General features: G+C 40.5%; 1 pseudogene; it reads left to right on the top strand.

Annotated features, from left to right (window-relative positions):
• Positions 1–15653: 15653 nt before the first annotated feature.
• On the top strand, positions 15654–15768 carry LOC126019549 (uncharacterized; annotated as a pseudogene).
• The last annotated feature ends 204 nt before the right edge of the window (positions 15769–15972 follow it).

Raw genomic sequence — 15972 nt, 5'->3', positions numbered from 1 at the left:
TTTAGTCCTCCCTCCAACATGAAAGAGAGTTTTGCCAGATAGTGGACTCTAATTTGAAAGGAAGGAAGGAAGGAAGGAAGGAAGGAAGGAAGGAAGGAAGGAAGGAAGGAAGGAAGGAAGGAAGGAAGGAAGGAAGGAAGGAAGGAAGGAAGGAAGGAAGGAAGGAAGGAAGGAAGGAAGGAAGGAAGGAAGGAAGGAGAAAGGTGCTCCTTACTATCATGGGAGATGAGAGGTCAGTGATTTTTGATATGTTTTCTTCCTAGAATCGTGAAAACAGAGACTGTTGTGGAAACAGATGAGGTGGTCACCTCAAACTTTTTTAGAGTTGACTATTGTCTTCCAATCTTTGACTTTGAATTGTGTTTTTTCTTATTATTCTGATGTTCTTTCCTGGCAGAGAAATGGTAGGTGGTCTTGGTCATATATAAAAGTACAAAGGAACCAAAGGTTAGATTATTCCCATGGAAACAAATCTTCAGCCATTTTTGATAAAGCCTAGGTCTGAGGAGACAGGATACTGGAAGAGAAGGAAACTGTGGAATAATGGGGGTAGATCTAGAAACACTGGTTGGAATTGGTGTAGTAGATCAGCAAATGTAAAAGAAATTTTTGTAATAGCTTTGCAAAATACCCCACCTCCATAAAATTGGTTCATATTTAAAAAATGAGATCAGCAAATGTAAAAGCAATGTTTGTAATAGCTTTGCAAAGTATCCCACCTCCATAAAATTGGTTCATATTTAAAAAATGAGAGAATAGCTGGATTCCTACTTAAAGAAGACATCCAGATATAGGATACAGCTGCTTAAATTGAGCAGGTGTTCAAATAGCTGCTCTCTGTAGATGTCTAGAGTAGTGTGCTAATGCTTTTAATCACAGAAAATGATGCAGAATGAATTTGGAATCCTTGGGCTCACTACAGTGCTCACTATAAGAATGCTTTGTGTCTTAATTTAGATATATCTATTATACATTGTTGGTATTTTTGTTCACAGTAGCTCTCAGAGATACAATTTGGAAGTCCTAGTTTTGCATTACTGCGCTATATTCTATTAGACTCCACATACAGTGGTGTGCATTATGAAAATGTCTTGACAAATATTCTACATTATTCACTTTCCAATTATGTCATCTAATATGATCTAATGTTTTCATGCACAAATATTAGTGAATTAGTCATCTGCATGCCAGAGAGTCTTGCTACAGTGCTCATTCATTGAGTATGTTTTTGCAATTTATTTTCAATTCAGGCTAGTTTACTATTATATCATAATGCCCAGATTTCAGTTTGCTTTCAGTAAAGGAATGTCGATGCTCAAGACCATTATACAATACTTTGTGGTGTAATTCAGTGCTCATTACTATATTCCTTAGTATTCTAGACTTGAAAATTTTGACTGTTCTAAGAATGTTGTATGCATAATCTAACCCATGAAACCATTTTTCAGCAAAATTTACCCTCACCAATGGTTTTTCTAGGATTTTAAAAAAGTTTTCATCTGACCTCCAGCCTTATATTTTTTATTTGAAGAAAATGCATTGTATAGTAGGCATAAATGATCATTATGCATTTGTTTGAATATAACAGAGTGAAGTTATTAAAAACTAAAAATAGAAAAATTAAAAGGAGAAAACGTGTATTAGCTAGTATATTTGTGAAAATTATTGTAACTCCAATAAAGTCATTAATACAATAGCAGAAGGTTTGTATGCTCTTTTTTTTCTGTTAAGATAGACGATACAAAAATACAATTAAAAAGGGTGTGTGTGGCAGTGGTTGTTGTTATTGTCTGCATAGGCAAAGAAAAATATGGGAGAAATAGAAAGGAAAAACCTTTGGCTCAGGGCCAGAGAGATAGCATGGAGGTAGGGAGTTTGCCATGCAGAACGACGGTGGTTTGAATCCTGGCATACCATATGGTCCCCCAGCCTGCTGGAGCGATTTTTGAGCATAGAGCTAGGAGGAACCCCTGAGCAAAGCCAGATGTGATCCAATAACAAAAACAAAAAAAACAAAAATAAAGGCAACAAAAAAAACTTTGGCTTAAGTAACAGGGAGACCTTACTCATAAAGTATTCTGGCATGACAGCTTTATATTTTTTAAGCACTCTGACCCATTCTACGTAGGTCAGTTTTTTAATGCAACCTATAGACTGATATTCATCATCTATGTGTGTGCACAAGTGTGTGTGTTCGCCACCTCTTTGTCTGTCTACTGTCTATCTGAATTGTACATAATGTCTGTCTATGATGTATACAGTGCTTCCCCTGTTAGCTCCTCCTTTTCCCCTTCTCTGCTTAACACTTTAGAAATCTTCTACAGGTTGGGGGCTGGGAAGTAAAGCATTGACAAGAGGCTGCCCGCTTCTCTCTCTCTCTCTCTCTCTCTCTCTCTCTCTCTCTCTCTCTCTCTCTCTCTCTCTCTCTCTCTCTCTCCTGTATCTATGAACCTCCCCCTGCCAAACTAGCCAGTGAATTTCTGTCTATATTTCTCAGAAATACCCTGGGCAGTAGTGGCAGATTTCAGACTCTATGCAAGATTTAAAAGAAAATTTGCTCTCTCCCTCTATTCCTTTCTATATCTCTCTCCCACTCCCACAAGGTCATTACAAATTGGTGTCCCTGGTAGGGCGCCTGATCCCACCTGGCATGGAGCCTCATGGGCCCCTGAAAGCCATGCACCACCTGACCCTGGCAGCCTTGGGCCTCTGCAGCAGTACAGCCTTGCAGCTAACTGCAAATAATTCTACAGGCACTTATTTTCCAAATAAATTTCAGGAGTGTTTGTCCCACTTCTTTGAAAAATATCATGGGTATCCTTAGATGGATTGCACTAAATCTGTACAAAGTTTTGGGAAGTATTATCATTTTAAAGAGGTTAATACTCCCAAACCATGGGCACAGAATAAATTTCCCTTTGCTTGTGTCCCCTATTTTCTTGGAGCAGTATTTTGTAGTTTCCATAGTACAGATGTTTGACCTCTATAGGTACGTTGTCTCCAATGTACTTGACTTTATGAGGCACAATTTGAATTTTATTGATTTTTTTTGTTTTGTTTTTTGGGTCACACCCGGCAGCACTCAGGGGCTACTCCAGGCTCTACACTCAGACATTGACACCAGCAGCCTCGGGGAACCATATGGGATCCCGGGATTCAAACCACCGAACTTCTGCATGCAAGGCAAAGCATTACTTCCATGCTATCTCTCCGGCCCCAAGTATTGATTTCTTAATGTCTCATTCTTTGTTGTGTATGTAAATATTTTAGGGGACTATTATGTTACTGACCCTAACCTGATTGGTGATTGTGTCCTACACTAGGGTGTGACCTGGCATTCTGCCCCCACCCTAGGGTGGTACCTTATTCTACTTTCACCATTGGGTGGTACCTGATTCTGGAGGAGAAAAAAAAGGGTCTATGGAAGGCCGGGGTTTTTTGCTGGAACGGAGGCTGAGTCTTTGGACTTCAATCTTGTCCACCGAATAAAGCGAATATTTCCATGAACCTGACTGTCTGCGAGCTGATTACCCGCGGTTTCACCTCAGAACCGTCGGCTGGACAAGGTGGCAGACGCGTGCTCCGAGCTGGAGGGGAAAGACCTCATCCTCTATCCCTCCATCAGTCAACCTATTAAGGGGCTGACTTGCAACAATTCTTCTCATTTTTTATTTGGGAACACTTCATATCACTTTAGCTCCTTCATTTGCCATATCTGGAAGAGCAAAAATTTTAGATCAATCTATGTGGCGAGAAAGGTGACTAATCCCTTTCCCAAGAGGGAATGGAAAGTGTTCGCACCTCACAGGGGTAATGAAATAAAGAGGTCTTGAGAGAAAAGATAAAGAATATGTTTTCCTTCCTAATGCACTTTCAATTTCACATAACAGCTAAGTGAGATTCTGGACAACATCAATTTTCATCACCTTACAGAAGTACCAGTTGTGCCAGTCCTTTTGTTGGACAATTGCTGTTGGGATCTAGATCAACACCCTGGGATTAAAAACAAAGTGTGAGATTCTCCTTCCTTACATCTGAAATTCCTCCTATTCATCATGTCAGGATAATTCCTGGCATGAGTGGATGAAACTATATAAGATTTCTGGAAGCTATACGCATTGTACAATGCCTCTATTCTCATGTATTCCTCATTAGTTTTTATTTTGTTTGGGGTATATATACATAGCAGAATCCAGGCCTTATACAAGTTTCTGTTCTCCAGGATCTCTACTTGCAGGACTCAAAGGGCCATATGAGATGCCAGATTTGACCAGGACAGGCCTGTGAAAATCAAGAACCATACCTATTTTGCTATCATTCTGACCCTGCCCAATACCCTTTGACCAATCACTCAACTTTTGGCTTTTATAGCCAGCTCTAACCTCAGAAACTAACGGAGGTTCATCCAAAAAGTTTCAAAGTTGACCTCCTTAGGGATCTTGCTTTGAATACTTTCTGTGCTTGTCCCACCTGGGAAAAACAAATACTTTGTTCTTGCTTACATATAGGCTTCCATGATGTGATTTGTTCTCAATCCATGAACAATTTTTCTCGTAAGTAAAGCATGTGGAAAGGGAGTAGGAGAAGGTCAGGAAATTTTCATTCAATATCTCATCTTCCTAAACCTATAGAATTCTACTAGGCACAGAGAAGAAAATTGATGCGCCTATTTCCCATTAGGAAGTAAATGAAAGACTAAATTAATTGTATACCAAGTTAATTAATTGTCTTACAAACATGCCATAAACATGGGGCATTTAAAAACAGTCTATAGAATATGGTCAAAAACTGACCCAGCAACACAACTTCTATGGATATACCCTAAGAACAAAAAAACACGATTAAAAAATGCCCTCTATCCACCTATATTCATTGCTCCTTCTATTTGCAATAGCCAGATCTAGAAACAACCCAGATGCTCAACAGCAGATGAGTGGCTAAAAAAACTGGTGTATATATACACTATGAAATACTATGCACCCATCAGGAAAAGTGAAGTCATGAAATTTTCCTATACATAAATTGATATGGAAAATATTATGCTGAAGGAAATAAGCCAGAGTGAGAGAGATGGACACAGGATAGTCTCACTCATCTGTGGGATTTAAGACAAAGAAAAGAGAGTATAATAAAAATGTGCAGAAGAGACATTGGAGATGAGGACTAGAAGGACTGGACCGTGAGAGAAAACACATCACAAGGAGTGGTGAGTTCAGTTAGAGAAATCACTACACTAACAGCTATCATGACAATGGTAGTGAGTGAGATGATAGGAATGCCCGTGTTGAATAAAGGCAGGGGTGGGAAGGAGGGATATGTGGAGCACAGTGCCACAGGATTCAAGGTTGGGAATTGAGTCAATAGTCCCCCTTTATTTTCCCTTCCTCATAAGCATGGTCCAGTCAATTGAGCTTGCTGGGACATGTCACATTCACTCGAGGAGATAATGGCAATTAATTGAATCAAGAATCCCAAGCTCCTTTGAGGTCATTACCTCTCTTGCCTTGTGGCAAAACCCATAAGTAATTTGAACTCTGCTGTTCATGGCAGGCAATAACTGGCCTAGTCCAATTCTCAACTTAGTTTTCCACGTAGGCTAGAACCACCAGATCTTTCTCTGATACATTTTCTCTGAGCTCCTGGGTAAGGGAGATTTTCTCATTCTCCTGAGAGAGGTGTCATGAAAAACTATTGACAGGATATCCCTTAGATTGTAGGTATCGAGATATTTCTGATAAGCTGAAAAATAACATGAATGAAAAATTAGAAAATACTGTTTTTTCTAATCACTCTTTATGACTAGGTGTAAGAAATTATCTTCTAGTATAACTCCCATTGATCTACAAATGGTACACATAGTCACTTCATCTCAAAACTATGGTAATATGATATGATAAATTATTTTCCATAATTGAAGAGAACTTTAATACCTCACAAAAGTTTTAGAGATTTTGGACTTAGAGTTTTTCATATTATTCATTTTAAGTTAACTGTTTTTAAGAAAATACAAAAATTGGCATGTTCAGTGGCATTACCATTTTATAATATCCTAAATGTATATCACCAAAATGAGAAGTTCATATGAAAATTTTAATACAAATTTCAAATAATATAAGAATGATAGATTCAAGTATTAATATTATGGCAACAGCACCATAACACTCACTTAATTCTTGGCCTTTGATTTCTGGATTCTCAGTGGGAAAGAAAGCACTCTCTGGGATAATTTACCCTTGAGATAGAGAGATGAGCACCTGATGCTGATTGCTTGTAGAAAAGTGTACAGGAACACCCAAGTCATCTCTTCAGAGCCCTAAGAATGTCCATGTGATGAGGGATATAAATGCAGGAGGGATCCGAGGGCCCAGCACAGAACTCACCACTCTCACTGTGACCAGTGCTGACCATACTGCTATCAGACATCACAAGGTGCATCACTGAAAGAAGAACCACTCAGATTCTCTGGGATTCCAAAACACCAGGACACAACATCTGACAAGACTTGGACAGGAGAAATGTAAGTTGTCTTTCCCCTGAGCTGGCCATGATCCCCCTCCTGATTATCCTGAGCAGATATGTCCGTCCCTCTGTACACTGTGTCTGAGGGAGGGAAGAGCATTCTATGTCCTCCTGTAACCACTGAGTATAGGGCAAAAAGGGATGGGTCTTCCGATTTATGAAAATGCTCAGGATGTTGAGGTTATAGAAGATGGAACACCCACTCCTCAACCTCCTCAGCGCATTGCTCACTGTTTTCTTTCCATAATTCTCAGACTCCTGAGATGAGTCAAGAGTGGGCATCTCAGCACAGAGGCCTTGAGATGGTCTCTACAAAGATTATCTCTGGATTTCCTGACACAAGAGAATGACAGTTCTTGCCTCTGTGACAGATGCCTATTTCTCAAGGGCTATGTTTGCACCCAGCTTAAACGAATCATCACAGGATGATCAGGATAAGAGAAGGGTCAGATCTGCAGAGGCACAATTCATGCTCCCCAAGGAAGTGCAGTTGACTGAGGTGTTGTCCAAACAAGTCACAGGGACAAAGTGAGTCAAAGGGGGTTCGTTACCTTGAACTTGTTGTCCTTCGGCTCCCTGATGGGATCATGAGAGTTAAGGCTTCACGGAGACGAGCATGAGTAAGGCCTTACACACAGCTGGCCTATGTTCTGTTCCCCAGTTTGCATGCCAAACACTTCCTTAAGCACCTCCAGTCATGACTGCTGGGCACAGAAACAGGATTCCTTCCTGCATACAGGCAGGTTTTGCAACCAAAACCGACCAGTGCAAACTAGAAGCCAATATGTAGGTTGCATTCATCGGGGAAAGTGATACAATAAATGAATGAGGATAATCTGAGGTCGAAATTGGCTTCAAACCCAAGTGCTCTCCTTGTTTCTAGATTGAAGAGACAGGTTAGGGAGGAAGGACACATGGGACATTGGTGATGGCAGTTTTTCACTGGTAAAGGTTTTTTTATATATAAAATTAAATAAGTAAATAAAGTTGAAAAATATGCATTTCTAAATCCAGTTTGATGTGAAGGCATTTAGAGGATTATATTTGTAGTATATGTTCTATTTATATGTGATAATGTAAATATATTTCAATATGTTATTTCATAAAATATTGATATATTTTATTTATATTTTTATATAATATATAAAAATAGAAGAGACAGTTTAGAGCTTTCATAGTTAAGTCAAAGGTCAGTTCCTAGTTTTCCTGTGTTCCCCTGTGAAGGTAATGGACTGATTGCACTGTGTGTGTTTGGAGACACCAAATGCACTAGGAGCTGATTTTTTTTTAGAGTTACACATGTATTTTATTGAATACAAATTAGGTACACAGTTCAAAAAGAATAAAAACTCTAGTCTACAATGAGAAGTCAATAAATATGAGATTTGTGCTAGCATACAAATAGAATAAACATGGCTCTGTGATCATTAATCGCATCATGTTACACAGTTTTAAAGTCATATAATCTTTAACAATGACCAGATACTTATTTGAAATACCAGAATTGAAAATGTAGGTGTTGAAGCTGGAGCAACAGCACAGTGGATAGAGCATTGGCCTTACACATGACTGACCCAGGATTGATCCCTGGCATTCCATATGGTCCTCAGAGCCTGCCAGGAATGATTTCTGAGTGCAGAGCCAGGAATAATTCCTGAGCAATGCTAGGTGTCGTCCCCCCAAAACAGGGTGTGTTCTAAGTATTGTTAGTTGAAAGACACAGGAAACAATTATATTGTGGCTCGTTTTTAGTAGAGAGAACAATTCACAGTACCTAACTATCACGTACATTTCAGGAGATAAGATTTAATGCTGAAAACTTCTATATCATGAGGAAGAAGCTGATTTTTGACAAGCACATTCTTTATCCATCTATTTGATGCTTTGAGGAGGGAGATAGTGTCCCCTGACCAACATGGAGCAAACCCACAGGCATGTTACATGTACGCCTTGTCAGTGTCTATGTCAAAGACCTCCTGGGGACTTGTGTGACAATTAATGGGGCTGATGCCCTGCAGCTCTGCTCTGAAATTAGGGCCCTGTGTTACTACCCATCACAGGGCCAGAATAAGAGCAGTGAGTAGACTCTGCTGGTGTATCAGATATTTGGGGGGTGAATTATCATTACTTCTGGAGGAAATTTAAATTCAATACCTACAGAGGCATCATTTCATTGAATGGAAAAGAAAAATGAGGATCTGACAGGAAATACAGATAATAGGAAAATTTTTTCCAATCTCAATCGCATTAATAATTCTTTAGAGGGCCCGAGGAGATAGCACAGCGGCATTTGCCTTGCAAGCATCCGATCCAGGACCAAAGGTGGTTGGTTCAAATCCCGCTGTCCCATATGGTCCCCCGTGCCTGCCAGGAGTGATTTCTGAGCAGACAACCAGAAGTAACCCCTGAGCAATGCCGGGTGTGGCCCAAAACCCAAAAAAAAAAAAAAAATTCTTTAGAAATTTCTTATTCTGATTAATTCTTCTATTTCTTTTTTATTATTGTAAGAATTTATTCAAAAGACAAAATTGACTAACATAATGAGGTAAACTAACATAAAATAATATAGTAACATAACATAACATATAATATAATTTATATAATAATAAGACATGTAAGTCAAAGAAAGTTTCTGATTAAAAACACAACTTTTTTCCATAATGGCTTACATATCTTTCACAGTAGTATTTTAGGTACATTTTAACATTGATTCAGGGGAATAACATCACCAACTATGTCCTCCCCCCATTCCAGGTCCCTTTCTACAACCCAAAAACTCCACCATCACCCCCCGGGCTGCTAGAGTAGGTGGACCCCTCTTTGTCTGGCTTACTATTAGTGATCACATATCTGTTTGGTCCTGGAACCCTCCCTTGTTTCCCCCTCTATTTAAGAGGCAGAGCTAGATAAATCGAGGTATGTGGTTTGTTTGAAGGAAAGAAAAGCAATAGATTGGGGTACAAAATAAGAGGAAAAAAATAAAAAAGAAGTCAAAAGTCAAATATGCTGAAAATGGGCGGAGTCCCTAGAGGCTTCCAAACTCAGTTTGAGAGAGGATGTAAAAAAGGTAACTGAATCACCAGAACAATACAGAAAGAAATATCGAGTTATGGGCCCGGAGAGATATCACAGCGGTGTTTGCTTTGCAAGCAGCTGATCCAGGACCAAAGGTGGTTGGTTCAAATCCCAGTGTCCCATATGGTACCCTGTGCCTGCCAGGAGCTATTTCTGAGCACACAGCCAGGAGTAACCCCTGAGCACCGCCAGGTGTGACCCAAAAACCAAAAAAAAAATAATAATAATAATGAATTAAATAACCAGTGAGCACTACAGCAATAAAGACAGGCACCACACAATAGCCTCGGTTCTGAAATCAAATCATTCTCGAGTGCAAAAAGAAAAAGACAAGACAATTAATTTTTAATCACAGGTAATAAAACAATGTTCCTTTAATTATAATGATATGTATATATTATATTTATAAAGTATTAACTTGATGCTTATATATAATTTTTTTTTTTTTGGTTTTTGGGCCACACCCGGCATTGCTCAGGGGTTACTCCTGGCTGTCTGCTCAGAAATAGCTCCTGGCAGGCACGGGGGACCCTATGGGACACCGGGATTCGAACCAACCATCTTTGGTCCTGGCTTGCAAGGCAAACGCCGCTGTTCTATCTCTCCGGGCCCATATATAATTTATTTATTACTAAACATCTTTGTTGAGTGAGCAGTAAGTCTATACAGTATCTCCAATGATCCACTTAGAACATCTGTGTAAATTCAGTTGTGGTCATTGTGAGTGGACCAGGGTCGGTGCTGTGTTGAGGGAATGTCTGTTGCAAGTGTTCCAAAATCATTTTACTTTCTACATGAAAATACCAGAAAACTAATATACAGAGAAAATACATTTGTGTGCAGTGTGTACAACTTTGAATACTAATTGTTACTGACCTTTCATTTTCCAACATTTTCATTTAGCTCCAAGAGTCACAAAGACAAGGTCCTGTGCAGATTTGGGGTCTCTTCCACATCTACTCCCAGACCAGACCCTCAGCAGCTGAGCGCAGGTAGAGACATATCTGCATAGGTGGCAGGAGTGGCACTGGCCTGGGACTGAGGAGAGAGCTCCTGACTGAGCCTGGAGTTGATGAGAGCAGAACTGGTGGGGCCACTCCAATGGAACCAACCCCTGGCTTCCTGTGAATGAGTCTATGGGCTCTGAAGATTAGCTGGGTGCAAGGGTGAACCAGTCTGGACCTCACAGATACTGTCCCTGCCCATAGCTTGAGTTCACAGGGGACCACAGTGAAAGGACACACATATAAATCTTGAGCCTACAAACAACACTGTGGACATGCCTGAACTCCTCTGGAACAACTCGACAGTTTTAACTGAAGGGAATGATGGCTCCTTATTCCACCAAACCAACATTGACTATGATTTCTGGAGTTATTACCGTTTGAATTTGACTGTGTTCCATACTGTCCTTATAGTCGTTGGAATCTGTGGCATGGTGGGGAATGGGATTGTCATCTGGCTTCTGTGTTTCTGCCTGAAGAGAAACCACTATGGCGTCTACATCTTCAACTTAGCAATTGCAGACTTCATCTATCTCTCAACAGCTATTGCTAAGTATACATTTCTGGAGAGATACCTTTCCAAATATTTATTTTTGGTTATAGAGTCACTTGAAGTGTCTTCATACTTGGTGGGTCTGAGCCTGCTCATGGCCATTAGCGTTGAGCGCTGTGTCTCAGTCCTCTGGCCCATCTGGTACAAATGCCACCGCCCAGCACATCTCTCCACCATTGTGTGCACCTTTGTTTGGATTTTCTTTATTATTAGTTACTATTTAGCAAAATTTGTAGATGAACTTCACTATGCTATATGGTTTCTACCTGGACTCATGTCCCTTCCAACTATCCTGGTGCTCTTTGTGTCCAGCCTGACTCTTCATCCAGGTCCAGTGTTACTCCAGGCAGAGAAAGTCCAGCAGGCTCTACTGGACCATCCTGCTCAACGTGCTGGCCTTCCTGCTGCTCAGTGTGCCGAGAGGAGTCTATTTAGCCTATTATTTCTCAATGTTCTCAACTATCTCTTACATATGGGAATTGGTAATTATAATCCTCCTCTCTGCTGTGAACAGCACAGTCAACCCTATCATTTATTTCTTTGTTGGGCGACATGGGCAGCAGCGAGGCAGAAAATCTCTCCGAGAAGTGCTCCAGAGGGCGCTGACAGATAATGCAGAAGCTGAGGAGAGAAGACCACCATCCCCACACAGAGCATGATGTCCCCGAATATCAGGAGGGGGCGTTCTGCTGAAGGCACTTTTCTGCCCTTCTAGCCCAGGCACTACTTCTATGCAAATTCTCTGAATTTCCACCAGAGCACCCAGAATTGCTCTTCAGTAGAAGATACATTAGTGTGGAGAGATCACAGCACTCTCCATGGAAATGTCTCACTTCCTGCATGTCTGCTAACCTTCTATAACTCCCCTTGACTAGACTTCAGTCCTAGTGATGTTCCCAAGCTTTGCTTCTACCCTCCCAGGAGCACTTGTCTCATCACCCCTGTGCTAGTGCATTTTCCGGAGGATTATACCTGGGCTGTTTCTGGCTGTTCACACAGTCCTGGGTCACTGACCTCATCACATGTTCCCTACAGACTTGGACACCAATATTGTCTCCTGTAAACCTTGCTGAGCCTCACGATCTTATATATTGGGGTCTGTCTAATGAAGTCTGCACACAGGTTTAAGGGTTCCCTGATTCCCATTCTGCCTATCTGGTTGTCTAGTCATGCATTTGCATGCATGCTCACAATCCATAGATGTGAGGTATCAACTCGGACCACCCTATTCTGCTGTCCTGTTCAGACTCCACCGAGGGCAGAGAGTGGCACCAGTGAGACCCTACCACACCTCTCTGAGGCTACCTAAGTAGTCTGTCTGAGTGCTACCTAAGGGGCACATACACTTGAGGGACACACCTGTGTGAATAGGGCACCTGTTCTAGCACTGAAGTGGATTCTGGTAATGTGTGTAATGTGTAAGTATAATGTACTTGCTTGTTCATGGGATATATGTGAGTGTTTCATGAACCGAGAATCAAAATCTTAAGGGTAAAAGAAGCCAATGTTCTACTTGACTCAATAGGAAGAAACCTCCCCAGAGCATACTAAATGTTGTCAGATCATTCACTGGGAACATCGAATGCCTTTGACATTTTCAGATGGGATTTATATTATATGTCCAACTCCTATACCAAATTTGTCATGATAAACTGAGAATCACTGGGCAGCAAACTGTGCTTCAACCTGTGAAAGATGAAGCTCCCAAGAATCAGGCCTTAGGGTCAGGTCTCAGGTGGGAGAAGGGGAAGCTAATCATGAAGGCATCAGAAGACTACCAAAGACAGAGAATCATAATTCTGTGCTCCTGTGTATTTGTTTATTAATTCAGGCTTGCCGGTGAGTGAAATTTATGGCTACCACAGTCACTTACATAAAATAGCAACTACTTTCCAGATCTCTCAGAAAATCAAGTTGAACTAAGTTTCACAAGGACATTAAGCACAGGGAATGTTTTTCAAGGTCTGGACATGCGCGTTTAAAAGAAAACAGAGAATGTATGGAGATATTGTTAAAGAAAAGAAAGAAATTTTTCTTACAGTAAAACTGATATTATGGGCTGGTCCGATGGCAGTGGTTATAAGAACTTATTAGAGTTAGGATCACAAAAGATGGTATATAATCCCCCACTGCACAATTTGACTGGAGTATAAAACTGATACTATGTAAAGAAAAGTTCCTGGACAAAAATATATTTGTGATAGAATGTTTAGAAGGCATGTGCTGTAGAGAAAGAAGCTGTGGTCACACAGGATTGTTACAGGGAGGTATTTTGTCTGTTTCTGGTCCACACCTGGTCAGCTCAGAGGTTACTCCTGGATCTGCACTCAGGAATCACTCATGGTGGGCTAACAGGATCATTTGGGATGCCAGGAACCAAACCTGAGTCCATAATTTGGCAGCCTACTAGACAAATGCTCTGCAGCTGTGCTATCACCCTGGCACCAGATTTGTTGTTGTTGTTGTTGTTTGGTTTCGGGCCACACCCAGTAATGCTCAGTGGTTAGTCCTGCGTATGTGCTCACAAATCGCACCTGGCTTGGGGGAACATATGGAACACTGGGGATTGAACCGAGGTTCATCCTGGATCAGCTGCGTGCAAGTCAAATGCCCTACTGCTGCGCTATCGTTCCATTGTTTTATATTTTCAGCTATTTTAAAAATACCTTCAAAGTTCTTCTAATACTTAGCATATCAAAAGACTTAAATGCTCAAAGGGGGTCTTAAATGCTCAATATTTACCATAAAATAAAAAGAAGATTGAACTAATTTGCTGCTTTAGTTTTGCTGCAAAAAGGCAAACAAAAAATATATTGTTGTGGCCAGAGAGATAGCATGGAGGGAAAGAATTTGTCTTGCATGCAAAAGGTCAGTGGTTCGAATACTGAAATCCCATCTGGTTCCCAAAACTACCAGGAGCGATTTATGAGCTTAGTGCTAGGAGTAATCCCTGAGCGCTGCCAGGTGTGAGCCAAAAAATCAATATATATATATATATACATATGTGTATATATATATCATATAATATATTGTAGTCCAAGATGTGGTATCTATATATATGTTAACAGTGCCGCTTGATGAAAGAAAGAAAGGAAGGAAGGAAGGAAGGAAGGAAGGAAGGAAGGAAGGAAGGAAGGAAGGAAGGAAGGAAGGAAGGAAGGAAGGAAGGAAGGAAGGAAGGAAGGAAGGAAGGAAGGGAGGGAGGAAGGAAGGGACAGAGGGAGGGAGGGAGAAGGGAGGGAGGAAGGGAGGGAGGAAGGGAGGGAGGAAGGAAGGGAGGGAGGAAGGAAGGAAGGAAGGAAGGAAGGAAGGAAGGAAGGAAGGAAGGAAGGAAGGGAGGGAGGAAGGAAGGGACAGAGGGAGGGAGGGAGAAGGGAGGGAGGAAGGGAGGGAGGAAGGGAGGGAGGAAGGAAGGGAGGGAGGAAGGAAGAAAGGAAGGAAGGAAGGAAGGAAGGAAGGAAGGAAGGAAGGAAGGAAGGAAGGAAGGAAGGAAGGAAGGAAGGAAGAAAGGGAGGGAGGAAGGAAATTTGACTACTGTCTTCCAATCTTTGGCTTTGAATTGTGATTTTTTTTGTCAATCCTGATGTCTTCTTTGCTGGCAGAGAAATGATAGATGTCTGGTCATATGTACATTATAAAGAATAAAATATTAGATTTCCTATAGAAACAAATCTTCAGCCATTTTTTATAAAGCCTAGTCTGAGGAGACAGGACACTGAAGATAATGAAACTATGGAATAATAGGGGAGGATCTAGAAACACTCATTGGAGGAGAGGGTGTAGTAGATCAGCAAATGTAAAAGCAAAGTTTGTAATAGCTTGCCAAAGTATCCCACCTCCATAAAATAATGATTCATATTTTAAAAATGAGAGAATAGCTGGATTCTTCCATAAAGAATTCTACCAGATTTTAGATACAGCTGCTAACCTTGAACGGGTGTTCAAATATCTGCTCTTTATAGATGTCTATAGTAATGTCCTAATGTGTTTTAATCACAGAAACTGTTGCAGAATGCATTTGGAATCCCTGGACTCACTACAGTGCTCATTATAAGAATGCTTTGTGTCTTCATATCAATATATCTATTATACCTTTTTAGTGTATTTGTTCACAGTGGCTCTTAGAGTTTGCATGTCCTAGTTTCATATTGCTACACTATATTCTATTAAACTCCACATACAGTAGTGTGCATTAAGATCAGGTCTTGACAAATATTCTAAGTTATTCACTTTCCAATTATGCCATCTAATATGATCTAATCTTTATGTCCACAGATATATTGGATTAGGCATCTGCATGCCAGAGACTCTTGCTACAGTGCTCATTTGTTGAGAACCTTTGTGCAATTTATTTTCAATTCTAGCGAGTTTACTATTATATCTTAATGTCCAGGTTTTCATTTTGCTTTCATTAAAGGAATCTCAATGCTCAAGACCATTATACAATACTTGTGATGGAGACTCAGTGCTCATTACTGTATTCCATAGTATTCTAGGCTTGAATCGCTTCTTGGCTTTTGGCTAAGATCAAGTGTAGTATCTGTTCTTATCAGTATTCTAGACTTAAAAATTATCATTTTTTAAAAATGTTATATGCAAAATGGGACGTTACACCCTGAACATTGACATAATGACCTGGCACAGGCCTCAGAAGAATGGGTATTCTCCATTCACCCCTGAACCAGGGAAGCTATCTACGAAACATCCCAGCTTTTTTATAACATCACCTGGAAGCAATCCTCTACCAGGGAAGACCCTACCGCTGCTCTGACATCGACCAGCTCAAAAGAGACTTACCTTATTACTAAAAAGACTTGACAA

This window comes from Suncus etruscus, chromosome 9 (assembly GCF_024139225.1).
Source record: "Suncus etruscus isolate mSunEtr1 chromosome 9, mSunEtr1.pri.cur, whole genome shotgun sequence".
Lineage (NCBI taxonomy): Eukaryota > Metazoa > Chordata > Mammalia > Eulipotyphla > Soricidae > Suncus > Suncus etruscus.
Note: the sequence above shows the minus strand (reverse complement) of the source record. Positions and strands in the feature narration are given on the sequence as shown.